Below are 19,254 nucleotides of genomic sequence, written 5' to 3' on the forward strand. Positions count from 1 at the left end.
CTTTCTTTCTTTCTTTCTTTCTTTCTCTCTCTCTTCTCTTTATCTTTGCTTCCCTCTCCACATCAACTTGGCTATGTTCTGTCCTACTAACATCACTTTCTTCACACATCAGAGGTCAAGGACAAGGGGTACACACAGACATCCATGCTTACAGCTCTACAACCAGAGCCGACCCTTCTCCATTAGCTTCAGTATGGAAAATCCTCGTGATGTCTGAGTGCCTCAGCTTGGTCAGATGTCATTCATTTGCCCAATCACTATGGGCAGGAAATATGGATCATACAATAGGATCTATTAACCTCTTCAGACCCCACAGCTAGGTCAATGTTAGGGAAGGGAAGTCAGGAGGTAGTGTGATGGGGATGGCATATGCATAGCTGTCAAGGAAGGAACTGTATTTAGACACCGACCCCAAATCCTATCTGCCATACCTTCTTGTATCAGTCCGGTGTCTGTTTTAGCATCAATTCATATTTTGCTTTTTCTCTGTTCTGCTCTGTATTGCAAGAGGTTTGACAACTGCAAGCTGCTTTCTCCAGACTTCCATTTTAACTTCCAACTGGTTTAGCCAATGTTATAGATTGGAGGATGGGAGAAGCAAGGTGTTTCTTCCTCTTCCTGTCTGCCCTAGGCAGTCTCTCTGGCAGTGGTTAGTTTGCTCTATGGCTCCAGTCCCAGCAAATGTGGCCCTATGGTTTGAATTTCACAGAGGTGATGTTGGTCCCTAGGCTTCACAAACTCTGCCTCTTCCTTTAGTTCAATCAGCTAGCAGAACCAGTGACTTTCTGCTCTCACTAATCTCTGGATTTACACCTCTTATGCAACCATTTGGCTGTTGTAAAAGCATAAAGGGAGTTGTTTTCCTGGTTACACCTGAGTTATATACTTTCTTTCTCCACACATTCCTCCTCTCCCTCCAATGGATATTTGCAATTGAAATCTTTTCTCCAGCCTGGGAAAAACAGGTTGTGTCTCCAGTAAATGAATTTTATTTTATTTATTTATTTTTTTAATTTTTAAAATTTATTTATGATAGTCACAGAGAGAGAGAGAGAGAGGCACAGAGACACAGGCAGAGGGAGAAGCAGGCTCCATGCACTGGGAGCCCGACGTGGGATTCGATCCCGGGTCTCCAGGATCGCGCCCTGGGCCAAAGGCAGGCGCCAAACCGCTGCGCCACCCAGGGATCCCCAGTAAATGAATTTTAAACTTCAGCAAGCAGCTGCAGCAAGATTAGTCTGAAGGGGAGGGTGGCTATGGGTACTCACCCTTACTAGGCAATCACCCATTTACGTACTTGGAGAAATACAACTGGTTCTCAATTAGTTGTGAACGGATGTGCCTGGAGAATCTGCCTGGAGACCTTCATTCCCTACCTGTCTCCACCTGCCTATCAGCAGAAATGAAGACTTTAATGTGAACAGAAACAAACCAAAAGTAGACAGTAAACTAGAGCAAAACATCTAGTATATAAGGAAATTACAGCACAATGGTTCAGGGGTTTGTGTGTGACCTGCATTCTCTGTTAAACAACCAATTGAGAATTGACACAATAATGGATTTTTTACATTTGATTGCATACACTCTGGGATGTCAATCCAGGTAAAGGTCACATTCCTGCTAAGCGAGCTGGACAAACAGTACTAGACAGCATTTTCTAGCAGTTGTTTTTGGGGAAAGGAAATAGTGCTTATACTGTTTTTCCTTCTGAGGTACCAGTACATGTAAAATTATTTATTTTTTCAACATCAGATCCCAAAACTACCTTAAATTATGTCCCTCATTTCCTTCTTACTCCTTTTTGCAATTAAGGAAGGATTTCTGTACCAATCAGGATAATTCAGTCTCTGCTGTGGTAACAATATCCTACATTCTTAATGGCTTATAACAATAGAGAAACTTCTCACTCATGGAGTACCTCTTTTGAGGGTTGGGGCACTGTTCCATGTGTCCTCATTCTGGGAACCAGGTTAGTAGGGCAGCAGCTGACTGGCACATTACTGGTTCACATGGCAGAAGGAAATGACAAACATTGCTCCAACCACATTTCAAGTTCATAGAAAGTTATAGGGTAACATCCAACTTCTTGCAACCAGTTATATTTTCCCAAAGTCACAATTTTTCCCAAGGTTGTAACTCTGACTTTCCATCTTGGTGGCAATTGAAATCTTTGCTTTGTTGTTTAATAGAAATCTAAATGTAATGTCAACAAATGAAACTCTTGATTTTCTATACCTCTTATTAGCCCCTCCCCCCATATTAGTAAATGACACCACTTTCTACACGTTTGCTTATGTCAGGAAACTAGACCTGAAACCCTGTTTCTCTCTTTCTTTCATTGCTGTATTCAATCCATCTGCAAGTGTTAGTGACTCAACTTTCAAAATAGTTTTAGAATCTGCTTATTTTTCCCCATATCCACTGTATACATTTGTCTTGGTTTAGCTTTCCCCCAGAAGCAGATCTTGATGTAAGGATTAAAAATGCAAGTTGTTTCTCTGGTAGGTGACTGAAACATTGATAGGGGAGTAAGAAAAAGAGACAGGGAATAAATGGTCCAAAAAAAAAAAAAAAGGTCATTATTGAGACATCCAATTCTAGAAAACTAGAGCTTAACCTTGTAGGGAACCTCTGTTAAATGATGAGGAACATGTGTCTTAGTGCTATTCCACTAGAATGGGGGGCATATCATCAATGGAGAGCTGCTTCTAGGGGATATTAATTTTTTGGACTCCCAGGCTGTGCTGCAAACAGGAAGAGTAGCTTCACATGGTTTTGGATAAAGTCTTCTGGAAAAAAGACAGATATTGGAAATTTGAAGTCAGCTGCCTCATTGAAGTGATGCAATCTGAAAGAGGAATATGGGTGGGGCACCAACAGCATCTGCTATGGTCTATCCCTTGACCTCTCAGATCCACTTGTGACCCACAGTAAGCTTACCCTTAAAACAGCTGCTCTTTAGGATGATGCCCATAGTTATGAATAAATAAACAAACAACACAACAGGAAAGTTCATGGGACAAGCTGCAGTTGGTCATTTGGTCCTGAGTCTGGGTCTTTGATATTCATTATCTCACTCTTCCACCACCACTTCTAGAACCCCTTCACCCTCTGCCAGAATTTCAATGGGTATAGGCTGCATTCCTGGTAACCTAGACTTTTGTGCTGGATGGATCTGAGCATCTAGTCACCATATCTTTGTCAAGTCATGGTTCTGAAGTTACCCATTTGCAATTATTAACATGAAGGAAATCATCAAAAGTTACCACACAAATAAATTCCCTGAGTTCCAGAAAAACTCCTCCTGGCTTCTATCTATCTGATCTATCTAATCTATCATCTATCTATCTATCTATCTATCTATCTATCTATCTATCTATCATCTATTTATCTATCTAGGGTAGCATCTCTATTATTCATGATAAGCAGGTCCAATTGCTTCACTTCTCCAGGTTAGGTAACTCCTTTATTTGTCTACAAGTATACTGGTGTAAGGAATCCCAAGTGATAAGGCAGCAGCTATAGCTTTATTTATTTATTTATTTTTTAATTTTTAAAGTTTTTTTTTAATTTTTATTTATTTATGATAATCACACACAGAGAGAGAGAGAGAGAGAGAGAGGCAGAGACACAGGCAGAGGGAGAAGCAGACTCCATGCACTGGGAGCCCGACGTGGGATTCGATCCCGGGTCTCCAGGATCGCGCGCTGGGCCAAAGGCAGGCGCTAAACCACTGCGCCACCCAGGGATCCCCAGCTATAGCTTTAGACTTAGTTGAACCCACACTGTGTCTCCCGGTAGAAATCTTCCTTCTAGGATTTCTAATCCATCAGAGTCTGAAGTTTGGAAGACGGGAAGCACAAATTGTCCAAGTAGAATTATTAGGAAAAAGGGTCACTTCTTGTGTTCACTCCTTGGTTCCCAGAAAAAATGTACCCTCCCTTTTGTGGATATAGCCACATACGGTTTTGAACCAAGTTCAAAATATTTATCACATCTTGAAAAACACCACCCCTAAGACTCAAAGGGCAATCCTCATTGGTGTCCTAGCTTCTCCTTAAAGTGGTCATTCTAGCATTCTCTGAGGCTGCCAATAGCTCTGGGCAATATAATATATTAGTACCACCAGATTGATTCACGGGTCTGTTGGTAAACTGGCTTATGTGTGAGAGAGAACTCCAATTCCATGGTTATGACTGTTACAGATTCTTAGTAAGGATTTGCCTTCTCTGCCTGCAATATCACAATGTCATTGTTGGGAGAAGTTCACATAACATTGCCTCCAACCAAGGGACCAAATTTATACTGAAGGAAGTTCAATATGGCAGAAAACCAAGAGCTGTAGTGTTATGTTTGTTTCAGACAGTATTGATTCAGAAGACCTAATTGTTACATACTCAGGAATTTTGAGAGACCATTGTTAAAAGACTGATGGATTAAAATTGGCCATAGTGGAAGTATTTACCTAATAAAACTACACAAACTCTATGAATTGGTGAACAAAAATCAGGAATAGGATGGAAAACACCCTCACTGCATTCTTTAATACTTGAGGGCTCCCTGCTATTTTACTTGGAATGTGTATTACTTTAGATTTACTAACTTGGCCAAGGGTGCAGTGTCAGGAGTTTGCATTTGGATTTGCCTACCATGTCCTTTTTTGATCTTGACCCTGAGACCACATTTTGGTGGTTGTACCCTGTATTTAATTTCCACCCAGGTTTTAATTTACTCAGAGGGAATTTTTCTGGTTGAAGAAACTGAAGATGAGAAAAAAAGTTTTATTTTCCACACCAGAAAATCCTGGTTACCTTATATTTCCTCTAAAGTCTATTTGCAAACTGAGCAGTTCCTCTTCAGTTTATTCCACAAATTAGAAATAAAGAGCCAATTGATACATTCTGCATACTGCCTGAAATCACCTTAGCTCTACCTACAAGTTCATTATTTTCTACCCACCACAGGCAAGTCTTTTCCAATTACTCCAGGACCACATAAGAAACATTGTTCTCCTTCCAGCTTTCTTAAGGAATTTTCAGCCTCCACCAGCAGTTTTCCATAGCTATTTTTATAGTCTCTGTTTGCTTCTTAGTATCAAAGTCAGTGCCACATGTTTTAGGTTTTTGTTAAAGCAGGATGCCATTTTTTATATGAAATTGAATGGCTTCAGTATGCTTTCATTGTAAAACAAATTCAGTGGCTTCAATGACATTGTTTTTCCTCACAATTCTTTAAGTTGCATATGCTGTTTCTTTGCTGATTTATCCTGGGATCTCTCATGCCACCGAATCTGGCCAGAGGGTTAGTGCAGTGGACAGACTCTAAACTGCCCCCCAAATGATCAGACATCATCAGTTTCTTCCTGGTGTTCATGCCTTTGTGAATCTCTCTCCCCTGGAATATGGACTAGCCTAGCAACCTGTAACTTGCTTCTAACTCAAAGAATGTAGTAAAAGTGATTAGGTGTCACTTTCACAAGTAAGTTTTAGAGGATCGTAATTTTCATCTTGCTAGCTGATGTTCTCTATCAGCTCTCTCTCTTGCTGGCTTTGATGAAGCCAATTGTCATGTTGGGTAGACCTTTGTGACAAGGAACTGTCACAAAGGAATCGTGTCCTTGTTATCGTCTTCACCAACACTATACTATTTTTTTAGTACAGTTAACACACTGTATTATATTAGTTTCAGGTGTACAACATAGTGATTGAACACCTCTACACTTATGTTATGCCACCACAAGTGTAGCTACCACCTGTCACGATACAACACTATCACAATACTAGTATTCCCTATGTTATACCTTTTATTCCCATTATTGATTTATTTTATTTTATTTTTTTTAAAGATTTTATTTATTTATTCATGATAGTCACACAGAGAGAGAGAGAGAGAGGCAGAGACACAGGCAGAGAGAGAAGCAGGCTCCATGCACCAGGAGCCCGACATGGGACTCGATCCCGGGTCTCCAGGATCACACCCTGGGCCAAAGGCAGGCGCCAAACCGCTGCGCCACCCAGGGATCCCACCCATTATTGATTTATTCCAGAACTGGAAGCCTATGTCTCCCATGCCCCTTCACCCATTTTTTTTTTCTATCCCTCTGCTCCCCACACCCCTCTGGCAACCATCTGTTTGTTATTTATAGGTCTGCTTCTGCTTTTGTTTGTTCATTTATTTGATTTGATTTTTTAGATTCCACACATAAATGAAATCATATAGTATTTGTTTTTCTCTGACTTATTTCACTTAGTACAATACCCTCTAGGTCTATTGATGGTGTTGCAAATGGCAAGATCTCATTCTTTAAGGACGAGTAATATTCCATTTATACACACATATACATCTTTTATATCCATTCACTAACAGACACAAAGACTTCTTCCACTACTATCATCTTCATCTCCCCACCACTACCATCACCCTTCTTCATAGCCTTGACTCTTGATGGATCATTATCAACCATATTAACAACTTACCCTACTTCTAACCTTATCCTTAACCCTAACCCTAACATTACCCCACCCCCTCCCCTACCCTTAACCCTAACTCTACCCTTACCCCTAATCCTACTTCTATTGCTACCCCTTCCCCTACCCCTACCTATACTCCTAACCCTACCCCTACTAAGCCTATTCCTATCCCTATTTCTACTCTTATCCTTACCCCAACTCCTACACTTAGCTCTACCCCTACCCCTACTCTTACCGCTATTACCCCTACCCCTACCACTACTCCTACCCCTACCACTACATCTACTCTTACCCCTGACTCTAACCCTATCACCACCCCACCCCCACCCATACTCCTACTTCTATTTCTACCCCTAACTCTACACCTATCCCTACCACTACCCGTAACCATACTCCTACTCCAACTCCTAACCCTAACCTTACACTAATGCTACCCCAAACACTACTACTACACCTAACTGCACCTTTACCCCTACCTCTAACCCTACCCCTACCACTAACCCTAACCATATTCCTAATGCTACCTCTACCCTACCTCTACTATACCAGTACCCATACCTCTAACCCTAACCCTACATCTACCCCTACCCCTAAGCCTACCCCCACCCTACCCCTACCCCTACTCCTAATCCTAAACCTAACCCTACCTGGTGCTCATTAGGACAAGGGCACTCCTTCATCCTCTCACCTATTTAACCCATTCCTCAGATCTCTCCATCTGGTAACCATAGTTTGTTCTGTTTAATAAAGAGTGTTTCTTGATTCACTTCTGTCTTATATTTTCCCTTTGCTTGTTTGGTTTGTTTCTTAAATTCCACATGAGTAAATCACATGTTCTTTGTCTTTCTCTGACTGACTTATTTCAGCATTATACTCTCTACCACCAACCACATTGTGACAAATGGCAAGATTCCATTATTTTATATGGTTGAACAATATTCCATTACAATTTTATATGTTCTGAACCTCTAGGAAATTACAGTGTTGAAACTAAATGCTCAGTAATATTTATGGATTTCTTTTGAACCAAGGTAAGGAAATCAAATAGTGCAAGATGAGATTTACTAAATTAGTTTCCGATATCAGTTTCTGTACAATTCTATTTTAAAAGTAAGATTTGGTTCACTTTTTAAAAATTTTTTTAAATAATAAATTTATTTTTATTGGTGTTTATTTATTTATTTATTTAATAATAAGTTTATTTTTTATTGGTGTTCAATTTGCCAACATACATAATAACACCCAGTGCTCATCCCGTCAAGTGCACCCTAAGTACCCGCCACCCAGTCAATCCCACCCCCTGCCCTCCTCCCCTTCCACAACCCCTAGTTCGTTTCCCAGAGTTAGGAGTTTTCCCTGTTCTGTCTCCCTTTCTGATATTTCCCACTTATTTTTTTTCCTTTCCCTTTATTCCCTTTCACTATTATTTATATTCCCCAAATGAATGAGATCATACAATGTTTGTCCTCCGATTGACTTATTTATTTCACTCAGCAGAATACCTTCCAGTTCCATTCATGTCGAAGCAAATGGTGGGTATTTGTCGTTTCTAACGGCTGAGTACTATTCCATTGTATACATAGATCACGTCTTCTTTATTCATTCATCTTTCAATGGTCACCGAGGCTCCTTCCACAGTTTGGCTATTGTGGACATTGCTGCTATAAACATTGGGGTGCAGGTGTCCCGGCGTTTCACTGCATCTGTAACTTTGGGGTAAATCCCCAGCAGTGCAATTGCTGGGTTGTAGGGCAGGTCTATTTTTAACTCTTTGAGGAACCTCCACACAGTTTTCCAGAGTGGCTGCACCAGTTCACATTCCCACCAACAGTGTAAGAGGGTTCCCTTTTCTCTGCATCCTCTCCAACATTTGTGGTTTCCTGCCTTGTTAATTTTCCCCATTCTCACTGGTGTGAGGTGGTATCTCATTGTGGTTTTGATTTGTATTTCCCTGATGGCAAGTGATGCGGAGCATATTCTCATGTGCATGTTGGCCATGTCTATGTCTTCCTCTGTGAGATTTCTCAGTGTGGCAGGATACAAAATCAATGCCCAGAAGTCAGTGGCATTTATAGACACTAACAATGAGACTGAAGAAAGAGAAATTAAGGAGTCAATCCCATTTACAATTGCACCCAAAAGCATAAGATACCTAGGAATAAACCTAACCAAAGAAGTAAAGGATCTACACCCTAAAAACTACAGAACACTTCTGAAAGAAATTGAGGAAAACACAAAGAGATGGAAAAATATTCCATGCTCATGGATTGGCAGAATTAATATTGTGAAAATGTCAATGTTACCCAGGGCAATTGACACGTTTAATGCAATCCCTATCAAGATACCACGGACTTTCTTCAGAGAGTTAGAACAAATTATTTTAAGATTTGTGTGGAATCAGAAAAGACCCTGAATAGCCAGGGGAGTTTTAAAAAAGAACACCATAGCTGGGAGCATCACAATGCCAGATTTCAGGTTGTACTACAAAGCTGTGGTCATCAAGACAGTGTGGTACTGGCACAAAAACAGACACATAGATCAATGGAACAGAATAGAGAATCCAGAATTGGACCCTCAACTTTATGGTCAACTAATATTCGACAAAAGAGAAAAGACTATCCACTGGAAAAAAGACAGTCTCTTCAATCAATGGTGTTGGGAAAATTGGACATCCACAGTCAGAAGAATGAAACTAGACCACTCTCTTGCACCATACATAAAGATAAACTCAAAATGGATGAAAGATCTAAATGTGAAACAAGATTCCATCAAAATCCTAGAGGAGAACACAGGCAACACCCTTTTTGAACTCGGCTATAGTAACTTCTTGCAAGATACATCCACGAAGGGAAAAGAAACAAAAGCAAAAATGAACTATTGGGACTTCATCAAGACAAGGAGCTTTTGCACAGCAAAGGATACAGTCAACAAAACTCAAAGACAACCTACAGAATGGGAGAAGATATTTGCCAATGACGTATCAGATAAAGGGCTAGTTTCCAAGATCTATAAAGAACTTATTAAACTCAACACCAAAGAAACAAACAATCCAATCATGAAATGGGCAAAAAACATGAATAGAGGAAGACATAAAAGTGAGATTTCGTTCACTTTTAATCCCCATTCAATCTAAGCAGTTATCTTCTTCTCTGACCATCTGCGTTTCCTTCATCAGGAAGCTTGGAATGAATGAGGCAGGGGATGTGTGTCTGCTGATTGCCTGGTCTGAGGTAGACACCTCAGACTGTTTGAGTCCTCTAGGGGGCACTGCGGGCCGTACAAGACACCAAGACTTTCTGATGGTCCAGGGTTGAATGTTAGTTAAGGAGAGAACAGAAGTCAAGTGAGCCAGTCCATTATGGATAGCAATGGTGGTGGAGTGAGGGTGGGGTGGGGGAGGGAATCTGTGTCAGTTCATCTCATGTTTTCAGCTCTGCCATTTCAACTTCAGACATGTCGAGGCCATGACCCTATATCCAAGTAATTATTCTCAGAACAGGGTAGGATTTTTCTGGGCATTGTGATGTCACCATGGAAGCTCAATAGAAAACATGGTTTACAAGCTGCCAATTGTTATGAATAAAATCCCCGAAAATTTCTGCCATTGAAATTTTTTCAATACCGCAGATATCCTCCCTCTTCGTACATCCATGCTGAGAGTGGAGAGAACAAGAATGTAGAGAAGAAGAAGAGAGGAAAAAGTAAGGAACAGAAATAGAAGGAAAGGTAGAGGACAATGTTGACTTTGACCGGCCATGTGTGACTTGGCCAGACTCAGCTGTGTAAGTGAGCAGGTGTCCACCAGTTGCACAGGAGACTAAGAGAGCTGGAAATTAAATTAGAGAGGACGTTATGCAGACATCTTATTTTTCACTGACCAAATTCTGTTTGGAATCATTATCTATGCAGATGGGAAATGTCTCTATTGGTTTCTAGAACTATCTTGATATCAGGAAATTGTAGATATTTCTGCAATACCCAATGCAAACTATCATATGGTTCACCACGATCAACAATTTTTATATAACTGAATTCTCACCTTGTCTGTCCAATGATGCAATTTTGGGAATGGAGTCACTCTTCCCTATGATTTATCAAGGTTCTGCATAACCCAGAGACGCTGATACTTCTAGAAATATCATCCACCTTTCCTCACACACTAACCCATACATTTCTTACGTAAAGTGTTTATGAAAAGAAAAAGAACTCATATCTTTCTATACTGGAAATATTGCCCCTCTCCCTCGGCAGTGTTGGCAAGTGCAATTTTTTTTTTTTTTTATTTATGATAGTCACAGAGAGAGAAAGAGAGAGAGGCAGAGACATAGGCAGAGGGAGAAGCAGGCTCCATGCACCGGGAGCCCGACGTGGGATTCGATCCCGGGTCTCCAGGATCAGCGCCCTGGGCCAAAGGCAGGCGCCAAACCGCTGCGCCACCCAGGGATCCCCGGCAAGTGCAATTTTGAAGACATTACTGTGCAGTATCACCGGGGCCCTGTGGGAGGAGTCTCGAGTTTTGTGAATGATGGGACTGAGGTGTGATTGGTGCCCCGTGATTCTAGTGGAACAGATTGAGTGTAAGAACAGTTTCGCTGGACCCGGATTCTACACTCTGTAGAGTAGGGGTGAAGGCACCTCATTGACTAGACACGGAATCATGAAGAGACACTGGGACGCTCTGCTGGGGCTCCTGTGGGTCCATGTTTGCTGTGAGTGAGGCGATCCCGAATGGGGCCTGGGGAGTCGTCCAGGGAGCTGACACTGAGCTAGAGGGTCCTATATGCTCAGTGGTGTTTCTTGGGATGTTTAGAGATTGAAAGCTGCATCAGTGCTCTCCAGTGATATCATTTGTGTTTGTTTTTCTCTTTCTAGCAGTAGTGACAGGGATGAAGGTGGAGCAGAGCCCTTCAGCCCTGAGCCTGCAGGAGGGAGCCAGCTCTATCCTCAAGTGCAATTACTCTAGCGCAGTGAACAATGTGCAGTGGTTCCGACAGAATCCCGGGGGCGGCAGCCTCACCAGGCTGTTTTACATAGCTTCAGGGATGAAGCAGAGCGGAAGGCTAAACTGCACACTGAATGCTAAGGAACGGTTCAGCACCCTCCACGTCGCGGCCTCTCAGCTGGAAGACTCAGCCACCTACCTGTGTGCGGTGGAGGCACAGTGCTCCCTGGTGATCTGCAGCCTGCCCCCAAACTGCCCCTGGGCCTGCAGCACCAGCACTTCCCCGGGGAGGGCATTTGCCCCCACAGCAGCCTGTGCAGTTTTACAATTTCAGCTTTCTCTTACAATACTTTTTTCCTCCTAATATTAGGTGCATCAGTGCTGTTGTTTCACTTACTTTCCTTGCCCTTTTTCTTTCCAGAAAAATTATTTGTAGGTAAAAACCTCTATGAAGGAGCTTGAAGCAAATGATAGAGAGGCGCACATCCAATGCCCTGATAAATAGATCTCTGGCACTACCCCTAAAGTACCTGTAAAATAATAGAAATAGAACAGGCTTAAAAAAATGATACCCGTCAACAGATAGAAATACCGAGATTCTTTCTTAGCCTGTAGGTGGTCCGTGTTCAAGGAAATGTGAAGAGAATGTGTACAATGTTCTTTTTTTTTTTTTTTTTTTACTGCAGCACTTTATTTTCCTCACACAATGACGCGTTGCTGGGGCCTAATGTTCTCACATGACAGTAGAAAACCAAAATTTGTTGTCATCTCTTAAAAGAATTGAGAATTGTGTACAAAAAACCTTACATAAATTAAAAGGATGAATAAATTTACAGTTGTAAATGCAAACCGTTTTCCAACTCAAGGCAATTAACCACCCACGGTGTTCTGGCAGGAAAACATTGGGTAAGACAGGAAAGTGGGTCCTAAGGCTCGGACCTTCCCAACCCTGTTAGACCGGCAAGACAGAAATGACAACTGGTTCAGACTCTTGCCAGCCTCTAGAGAAATCCTGGAATAGGCGGCTCTTACACATGAATACCCTGCACAGATCAAGAACCCGAGGGTCTTGTGGATTCTCCAAATCAGTGGATTTCTCTCCCATAAACATGTTCTCAACCTCAGCCGTGAAGTGACCGAGCCGCATGTGCTAAGGGTTTAAATCAAAGATATGTACAGGGTATTAAACATATACCAAGGGAACAGTTAACTTGGATACAAGGTCAAGATCAGCAACAAGTTCTACAATCCAGTGCTGATATCAGATACAAGCTTCAAGGACAAATTTCTTTTCAAAGGCTTATTCCAGTTTCATGAGGCTAGCATGAGGTGTATACATTTGCCAGGGCAAATTTATACTTCGGAATTCACTCATGCAGCAAATGCTACGCATCTGCTCGCAGTCCATTTGGAAGCATTTGCGGTGGACGATGGAGGGGCCTGACTCGTCGTACTCCTGCTTGCTGATCCACATCTGCTGGAAGGTGGACAGCGAGGCCAGGATGGAGCCTCCGATCCACACAGAGTACTTGCGTTCCGGAGGAGCCATGATCTTGATCTTCATCGTGCTGGGGGCCAGGGCTGTGATTTCCTTCTGCATCCTGTCGGCGATGCCGGGGTACATGGTGGTCCCGCCAGACAGCACCGTGTTGGCGTAAAGGTCCTTCCGGATGTCCACGTCACACTTCATGATGGAGTTGAAAGTGGTCTCGTGGATGCCGCGGGACTCCATACCCAGGAAGGAAGGCTGGAAGAGTGCCTCTGGGCAGCGGAACGGCTCGTTGCCAATGGTGATCACCTGCCCGTCGGGCAGCTCGTAGCTCTTCTCCAGGGAGGACGAGGACGCGGCCGTGGCCATCTCCTGCTCGCAGTCCAGGGCGACGTAGCAGAGCTTCTCCTTGATGTCACGCACGATCTCCCGCTCAGCAGTGGTGGTGAAGCTGTAGCCACGCTCCGTGAGGATCTTCATGAGGTAGTCAGTCAGGTCCCGGCCAGCCAGGTCCAGACGCAGGGTGGCGTGGGGCAAGGCGTACCCCTCGTAGATGGGCACAGTGTGGGTGACGCCATCCCCAGAGTCCATGACAATACCAGTGGTGCGGCCAGAGGCGTACAGGGACAGCACAGCCTGGATGGCCACATACATGGCTGGGGTGTTGAACGTCTCGAACATGATCTGAGTCATCTTCTCACGGTTGGCTTTGGGGTTCAGGGGGGCCTCGGTCAGCAGCACGGGGCGCTCCTCGGGGGCCACGCGCAGCTCGTTGTAGAAGGTGTGGGGCCAGATCTTCTCCATGTCGTCCCAGTTGGTGACGATGCCGTGCTCGATGGGGTACTTGAGGGTCAGGATGCCCCGCTTGCTCTGGGCCTCGTCGCCCACGTAGGGGTCCTTCTGGCCCATGCCCACCATCACGCCCTGGTGCCGGGGTCGCCCGACGATGGACGGGAACACGGCTCGGGGGGCGTCATCCCCGGCGAAGCCCGCCTTGCACATGCCGGAGCCATTGTCGATGACGAGCGCGGCGATGTCCTCTTCCATGGCGATCGGCGGAGGCGGTGGTCGCGGGCGCGGAGGACGAGCGGCGGGAGGACACGGAGCGCGGGCCGGCTGCGGCGAGTGAGCTACAATGTTCTTTTAAGTCTCTGTTAGCTTTTTCAGTCTTGGGAATAGAAATAGAATTACGTATTTTTATTGAAGTCCAGGCATTCTACTTATCCCACTACATATATTTTCTGTTTCAGTAATATAATCCCTGGTAAAGAAGTCGTTCGTTTTATACATGAACAAAGGGAAGATTTTAGAGTGTAAGTGACTTGGTTGAGCTCATAGTATTCCTAAGTTAATAATCTGAGGTGACAGGAGAGCTTATCCTCTGAGTACCTGTTATCGAATGCCCTATAGAAGCACAAGTCTAAATGACTTCTACTGATCAATTTATATAATGTGTGGACATATATCACTGACCACGGTATATCCTTTTAAGGCATTTTTAAAGAGCACCTTGTGGAGAAGAGCTTGTGGAGATTTTCATTCTGTTCCATGAAAATACATTGCTCTTCCTCACGTTTTGAATGAATCTATTACTCATGATTTTGTAACATCATTCCAGGGTTGGGAAAGGGAGCAGAAAGCTTCCAAGACTGTGCAGAGGAATCTCTTCTCTGTTGTAGCCAGAGACAAAGACTTCTGAGACCAAACTCAAAGTTGAACCTATCATGTGGTCCAATTACAGCAGAAATTGAATTCCAGCCTGTGCCGGTTTTTATGTTCATGCAGAACATTGGTAGGAAGGACTGGGACCATGAAAAATCAGATGGAGTTAGCTGGAGAGACTCGCAGTAGCTGGGAGCAGAGGTAGCTTCTCGAATATGTGACCTGACAGTCACAGAGCCCGCAACTCTCCCAAGGACCCCTGCCCTTCATTGAATGCTGTGAAATCATAAGAATGTGTTGCAATTCCTAATGATTTTATCATCGTACTTCTCTTTAATGAGTGAGTCCCAGAAGTGGGAGGAATAGGTGCCTGAGCAGAAGCTATACATAGGGCAGCAGGACACAGGCAGGAACATGTGCAGGCTCAGGTTCTGGGTCACAGCAGGCTGTGTGTGAAGTGAGTTGTTGGCAGGACCACCCGCTGTGCCTGTGCCTGCTTTGGACTCTCTGGGGCTTTGGTATGCAGCAAGGGGTGTAGTAAAGTTTGTTGGGAAATTACTACAAAGGAAAGTGTATACATGGACATTTCAATAAAGGTATTTGGCAGTTTCTTACACAACTAAACACAGTCTTTTTTTTTAAAAAACATTTTATTTATTTATTTATTCATGAGAGACACAGAGGGAGAGAGAGGCAGAGACACAGGCAGAGAAAGAAGCCGGCTCCATGCAGGGAGCCCGATGAGGGACTCGATCCCGGGACTCCAGGATCGTGCCCTGGGCCAAGGGCAGATGCTTAATCCCTGAGCCACCCAGGCATCCCCTAAACAAACTCTTAACATATGAATCAGCAGTGGCCTGCCTTTTATTTATCCAAAGAGGTTGAAAATTTATATGTACACAGACTTGTACACAGGAGTTTTATAGTAGTTTTATTTTACCAAAATTTGGAAGCCAGCAGCATGTTCTTCAATAGGTGAATGAATAAATAAATAGCGGTACATTTAAAAAATGGAATATGGTTGATGCTAAAAAGACAGGAGGTATGAAACCATGAAGAGATAGGGGAACCTCATATGCATTTTACTCAGTAAAAACAGCCCATCTGAAAGGGCTATATAGGGTATGATTATGAGGCTGCAATGCTGACGCTGATCATAACTGGGAGGAGGCATGAAGACATCCATGGGAGCTTTGATCATGTTCTGGTGGCTGTAGATGAACTGTGAGTTGAGCGTTTATGGGAAACAGATTATATTAGGGGATATTCTTCAGAAGTCAAGACTGGTTTTACTCAGGTTTTCTCCATTTAGGGTAGAAAAAGAGCATTCGGAAGCATAATAACCTGGAATCTGCTCTCTTTGTTCTGACCTTTTCTTTCTGCATAGGGGTCAGCCAAGGAGAGAATGTGGAGCCGCATCCTTCACCTGAGTGTCCAGGATGGAAACACCTCTGCCATCAACTGGAGTTATTCAGACAGTGGCTCAGACTACTTCCCTTGGTATAAGCAAGAATTTGGGAAGGTCCCCAGCTCATGATAGACATTCGTTCCTCTATGGCCGAAAAAGAAGACCAAAGACTCACTGTTTTCTTGAATAGGATGGGGCCCAACACCTCTCCTGCACATCGTAGCCACCCAGCCTGAAGACTCAGCTGTGTACTTCTGTGCAGCGAGCACACTGTGCTTCCGAGGCACCTGCTGCCTCCACTCAACCCTGTGACTGGGGCAGCCCCTGTCCTTTGGCACAGACCATCAAGTACAGTATTTGTCCTATTGTTTGTCTGCATGTGGAAACTTGTGTTAGACGTTAAAAACATATTAGGTTTTAAGATATTAGGATGGAGATGACCCAGACAGGGTTAGAGCATTTTGTTGGATGACTATTGTTTAATGGATTCTTGAAATGATTTAGAAATGCTTTCTTTTGAAATTTAGGTTTTAAGATGACTTTACCTTTGCTATTCAGACTCCTCTCCTATGAATAACTCCTAGGTCCTAGTAACTAACTATTGTGTTTCAAAAATAGCGTTTACAATTTTTTTATGATTCTAAAACATTATGTGTCAAAGAAAGAAATATGGACAGTGGATATGTGAAAGCGATAAATCTGTTATCTAATAATAATGCTAACATTCCTTTTAGTCCCTGCAAATACTCATTAGAATTAGATTCATGATTTTTTGGCTTTATGTGTTTTGATTTGAGCATTCCCCACTTCATCAGTTCTTTCCCTCAAATGTCTGCTTTTTTATTTTTTATTTTTCATTTAACCTGTACTTTAAAATTGCTCTGTGAGGTATTTGAATGAAGTACAGTTTCGTATTAATTTTGTTCCTCTGTATTTGGGTCAAAAGTTGACAGCATCTCTATGTACTTTGGTCACTTTCTTTTCAGAAATTGTGTCTCTGATTTTACCTTATAGGCCAGGGATGATATGTACTGTTTGTGTGTTTGAGGGAAATTAAGATAGGGAGTGATTTGACAATGTGAGCCTCAGATAAAACTCAGACGCTTATTCTTGTTTACAAAATTCTTTAAGTATCTATTCATAATAACTCTCTCATAGTATTTTGGAGAAAGAATTTTGTATTTCAATCACTGCTATATTTGCAGTACCTAGGAGAAACTTTTCCACATAACTGATTATTAGTAGATGTTAAAGAAAGAAGGAAGAGAGAATTCTTCTACTTAATTTTAATTTAAGCTTCATGATTGATGTCAGTTTACAAATTTATCGAGGAAAAATAAAAGTCCTTAAAGTGTATATGTGATTATTTGTTTTAGAACATACGGCTTCTTTGTTTTTTTAAAAGATTTTATTTATTTATTCATTATAGAGGGAGAGAAAAAGAGAGAGAGAGAGACAGGCAGAGGGAGAAATAGGCTCCATGCAGGGAGCCTGATGTGGGACTGGATCCTGGGCTCCAGGATCACACCCTAGACCGAACGCAAGTACTAAACCACGGAACCACCCCACCCTGGGATCCCCTAGAACATATTGTTTCTATTTTGATGTCTCTTATTTTCTTTTTATGTCTCTCTTAATGATACTCTGCTTGTTTGAAGATAATTCAATTTATTCTCGATTTAGGAATTTTTTGTTTTCATTATAATGAAAACCTTTCTTTCTGAGTTGTATGGGAAAACTTTTATATGCATGTATCAGCCACTTTACTATTATTAGTAGATTGCACAGAGGCATTTGGACTAATGGCTCATGTAGGGATGACATACTAAACCTCTCTGCCACTTGTTCATGTTTGACTGAATTAAATATTACTAATCACAACCTTCTTTTTTTAAAAAAAGTTATTTCTCTGATGTTGTAGAGAAGTTAAAGGTATGAAAGAAGTGGTGTAGATATTTAATTGCCTCATTCTCCCACCCCTGCTCAAGAGTAGGCTCCTTTCAAGGTCCCTCGAACTTTTCTGAACTAACGATGGATATTGTTAGCATTTGCATGGAGAGTGATACCTCTTAGCTGAGTTATTGTTGTGAATTATTTGCTAACTGACTTGCTTTTACTTGGAAAGTCCACACATTAAAATTGGTGGAAAACACCTAAACAAAGGAGGTTAGTACTGTAGCCCCAAACCTCAATAGGCTGGATTCTTTCCCTCCTTATACCACGAGCTCCTGTGCAGTAGAAGCAAGGCGACTCTTGATTGGTCCATTTCCTCCAAGCTTGATAGTGGAGTCAGAGGGAATCATGCCTCTATATTATTGGTTTAATTTCTTAAGTTAGAATTAAGAGAGGATGCAGTTATTTCAGTACTGAATATTTTAAATATGTAGGTGAGAATTCGTTCAGTGAAAGAATGAAAGTACTTTTTCCAGAGTGTGCAGTGAGTACTGGCTCAGATCCAGACACATTCTGGCTTGAAACCTTCACCATGGTTGGTGCATTTGTTTCCTCCTGCCTCAGGACAATGTAGTACAAACTTTAAGGCCTTCTCTTGATCCTCTGAAGCCAAATTGGATGATGACAGTCTCCCTTTTGTTTGCTTTCTCTAGGATGGTGTGACTGAATTTGTGTGATTTCTCCCAGTCTGACGGAGTGAGGCTGCTTTCTGGAAGCGCTCACTAGCCACTTCTAAAAGCTCACTGTTGTCTTCCTGTGTGTGCTGGTGACAGGCTATAGGGTGTGTGAAGAATGGGTGAGTGACTGCGTGTTGTGTGTGTCCATGGATCATTTGTGTGGGTCTACAGGCAGACCATCTCCAGTGGCTTGTGGGCAGATTCCTCATGGAGGCCATGCCATGGTTTGTAGGGTCCATGTTGGTTTACTGTCCTCCAGAAGCCCGGGGTGCTGCCCCCCTAGGTGCCCCCCCCCCCCAGGTGAGCAGTCAGCCTCAGTGTTCTGGATGGGGCTGGAAAGAGTGTTCTCTTTGGTAGCATCCTCCAGAGCTGGGGCAACCAGGTGCTCACTCACATGTTCTCTTTTCCCTCCATGGGAAATCACAGGCTTGAAAGTTTCTCTTGGTGGACAGCTGTGCTAATGGGCAGGGCTGATGAGGGTAAAGTGAAACTGCTCTTCGTGCCCTCGTCAATCTGTCCAATTTAGATGTGTTTTGTTCCACAGCGTACTGTTTTTCTCAGCTGGGCTTTTTCATAGGCACTATGTCAGTTTAGCATATAATTCTGAAAAAGAGTGGGTTTTTTTGGGGTGCAGACAGAGATGGTAGAAAATT

General features: G+C 42.8%; 1 long non-coding RNA gene and 1 pseudogene across 1 annotated transcript; one reads left to right on the top strand and one right to left on the bottom strand.

Moving 5' to 3' along the window:
• Window positions 1–12,069: 12,069 nt before the first annotated feature.
• LOC144320261 (actin, cytoplasmic 1 pseudogene) lies at window positions 12,070–14,031 on the bottom strand (annotated as a pseudogene).
• Window positions 14,032–14,044: 13 nt separating this feature from the next.
• On the top strand, window positions 14,045–17,327 carry LOC144320262 (uncharacterized). The gene is made up of 2 exons (XR_013385816.1): window positions 14,045–15,787; window positions 15,951–17,327. It is a non-coding gene; the product is annotated as an uncharacterized LOC144320262 (long non-coding RNA).
• Window positions 17,328–19,254: the final 1,927 nt, after the last annotated feature.

This window comes from Canis aureus, chromosome 9 (assembly GCF_053574225.1).
Source record: "Canis aureus isolate CA01 chromosome 9, VMU_Caureus_v.1.0, whole genome shotgun sequence".
NCBI classification, from domain to species: Eukaryota; Metazoa; Chordata; class Mammalia; order Carnivora; family Canidae; genus Canis; species Canis aureus.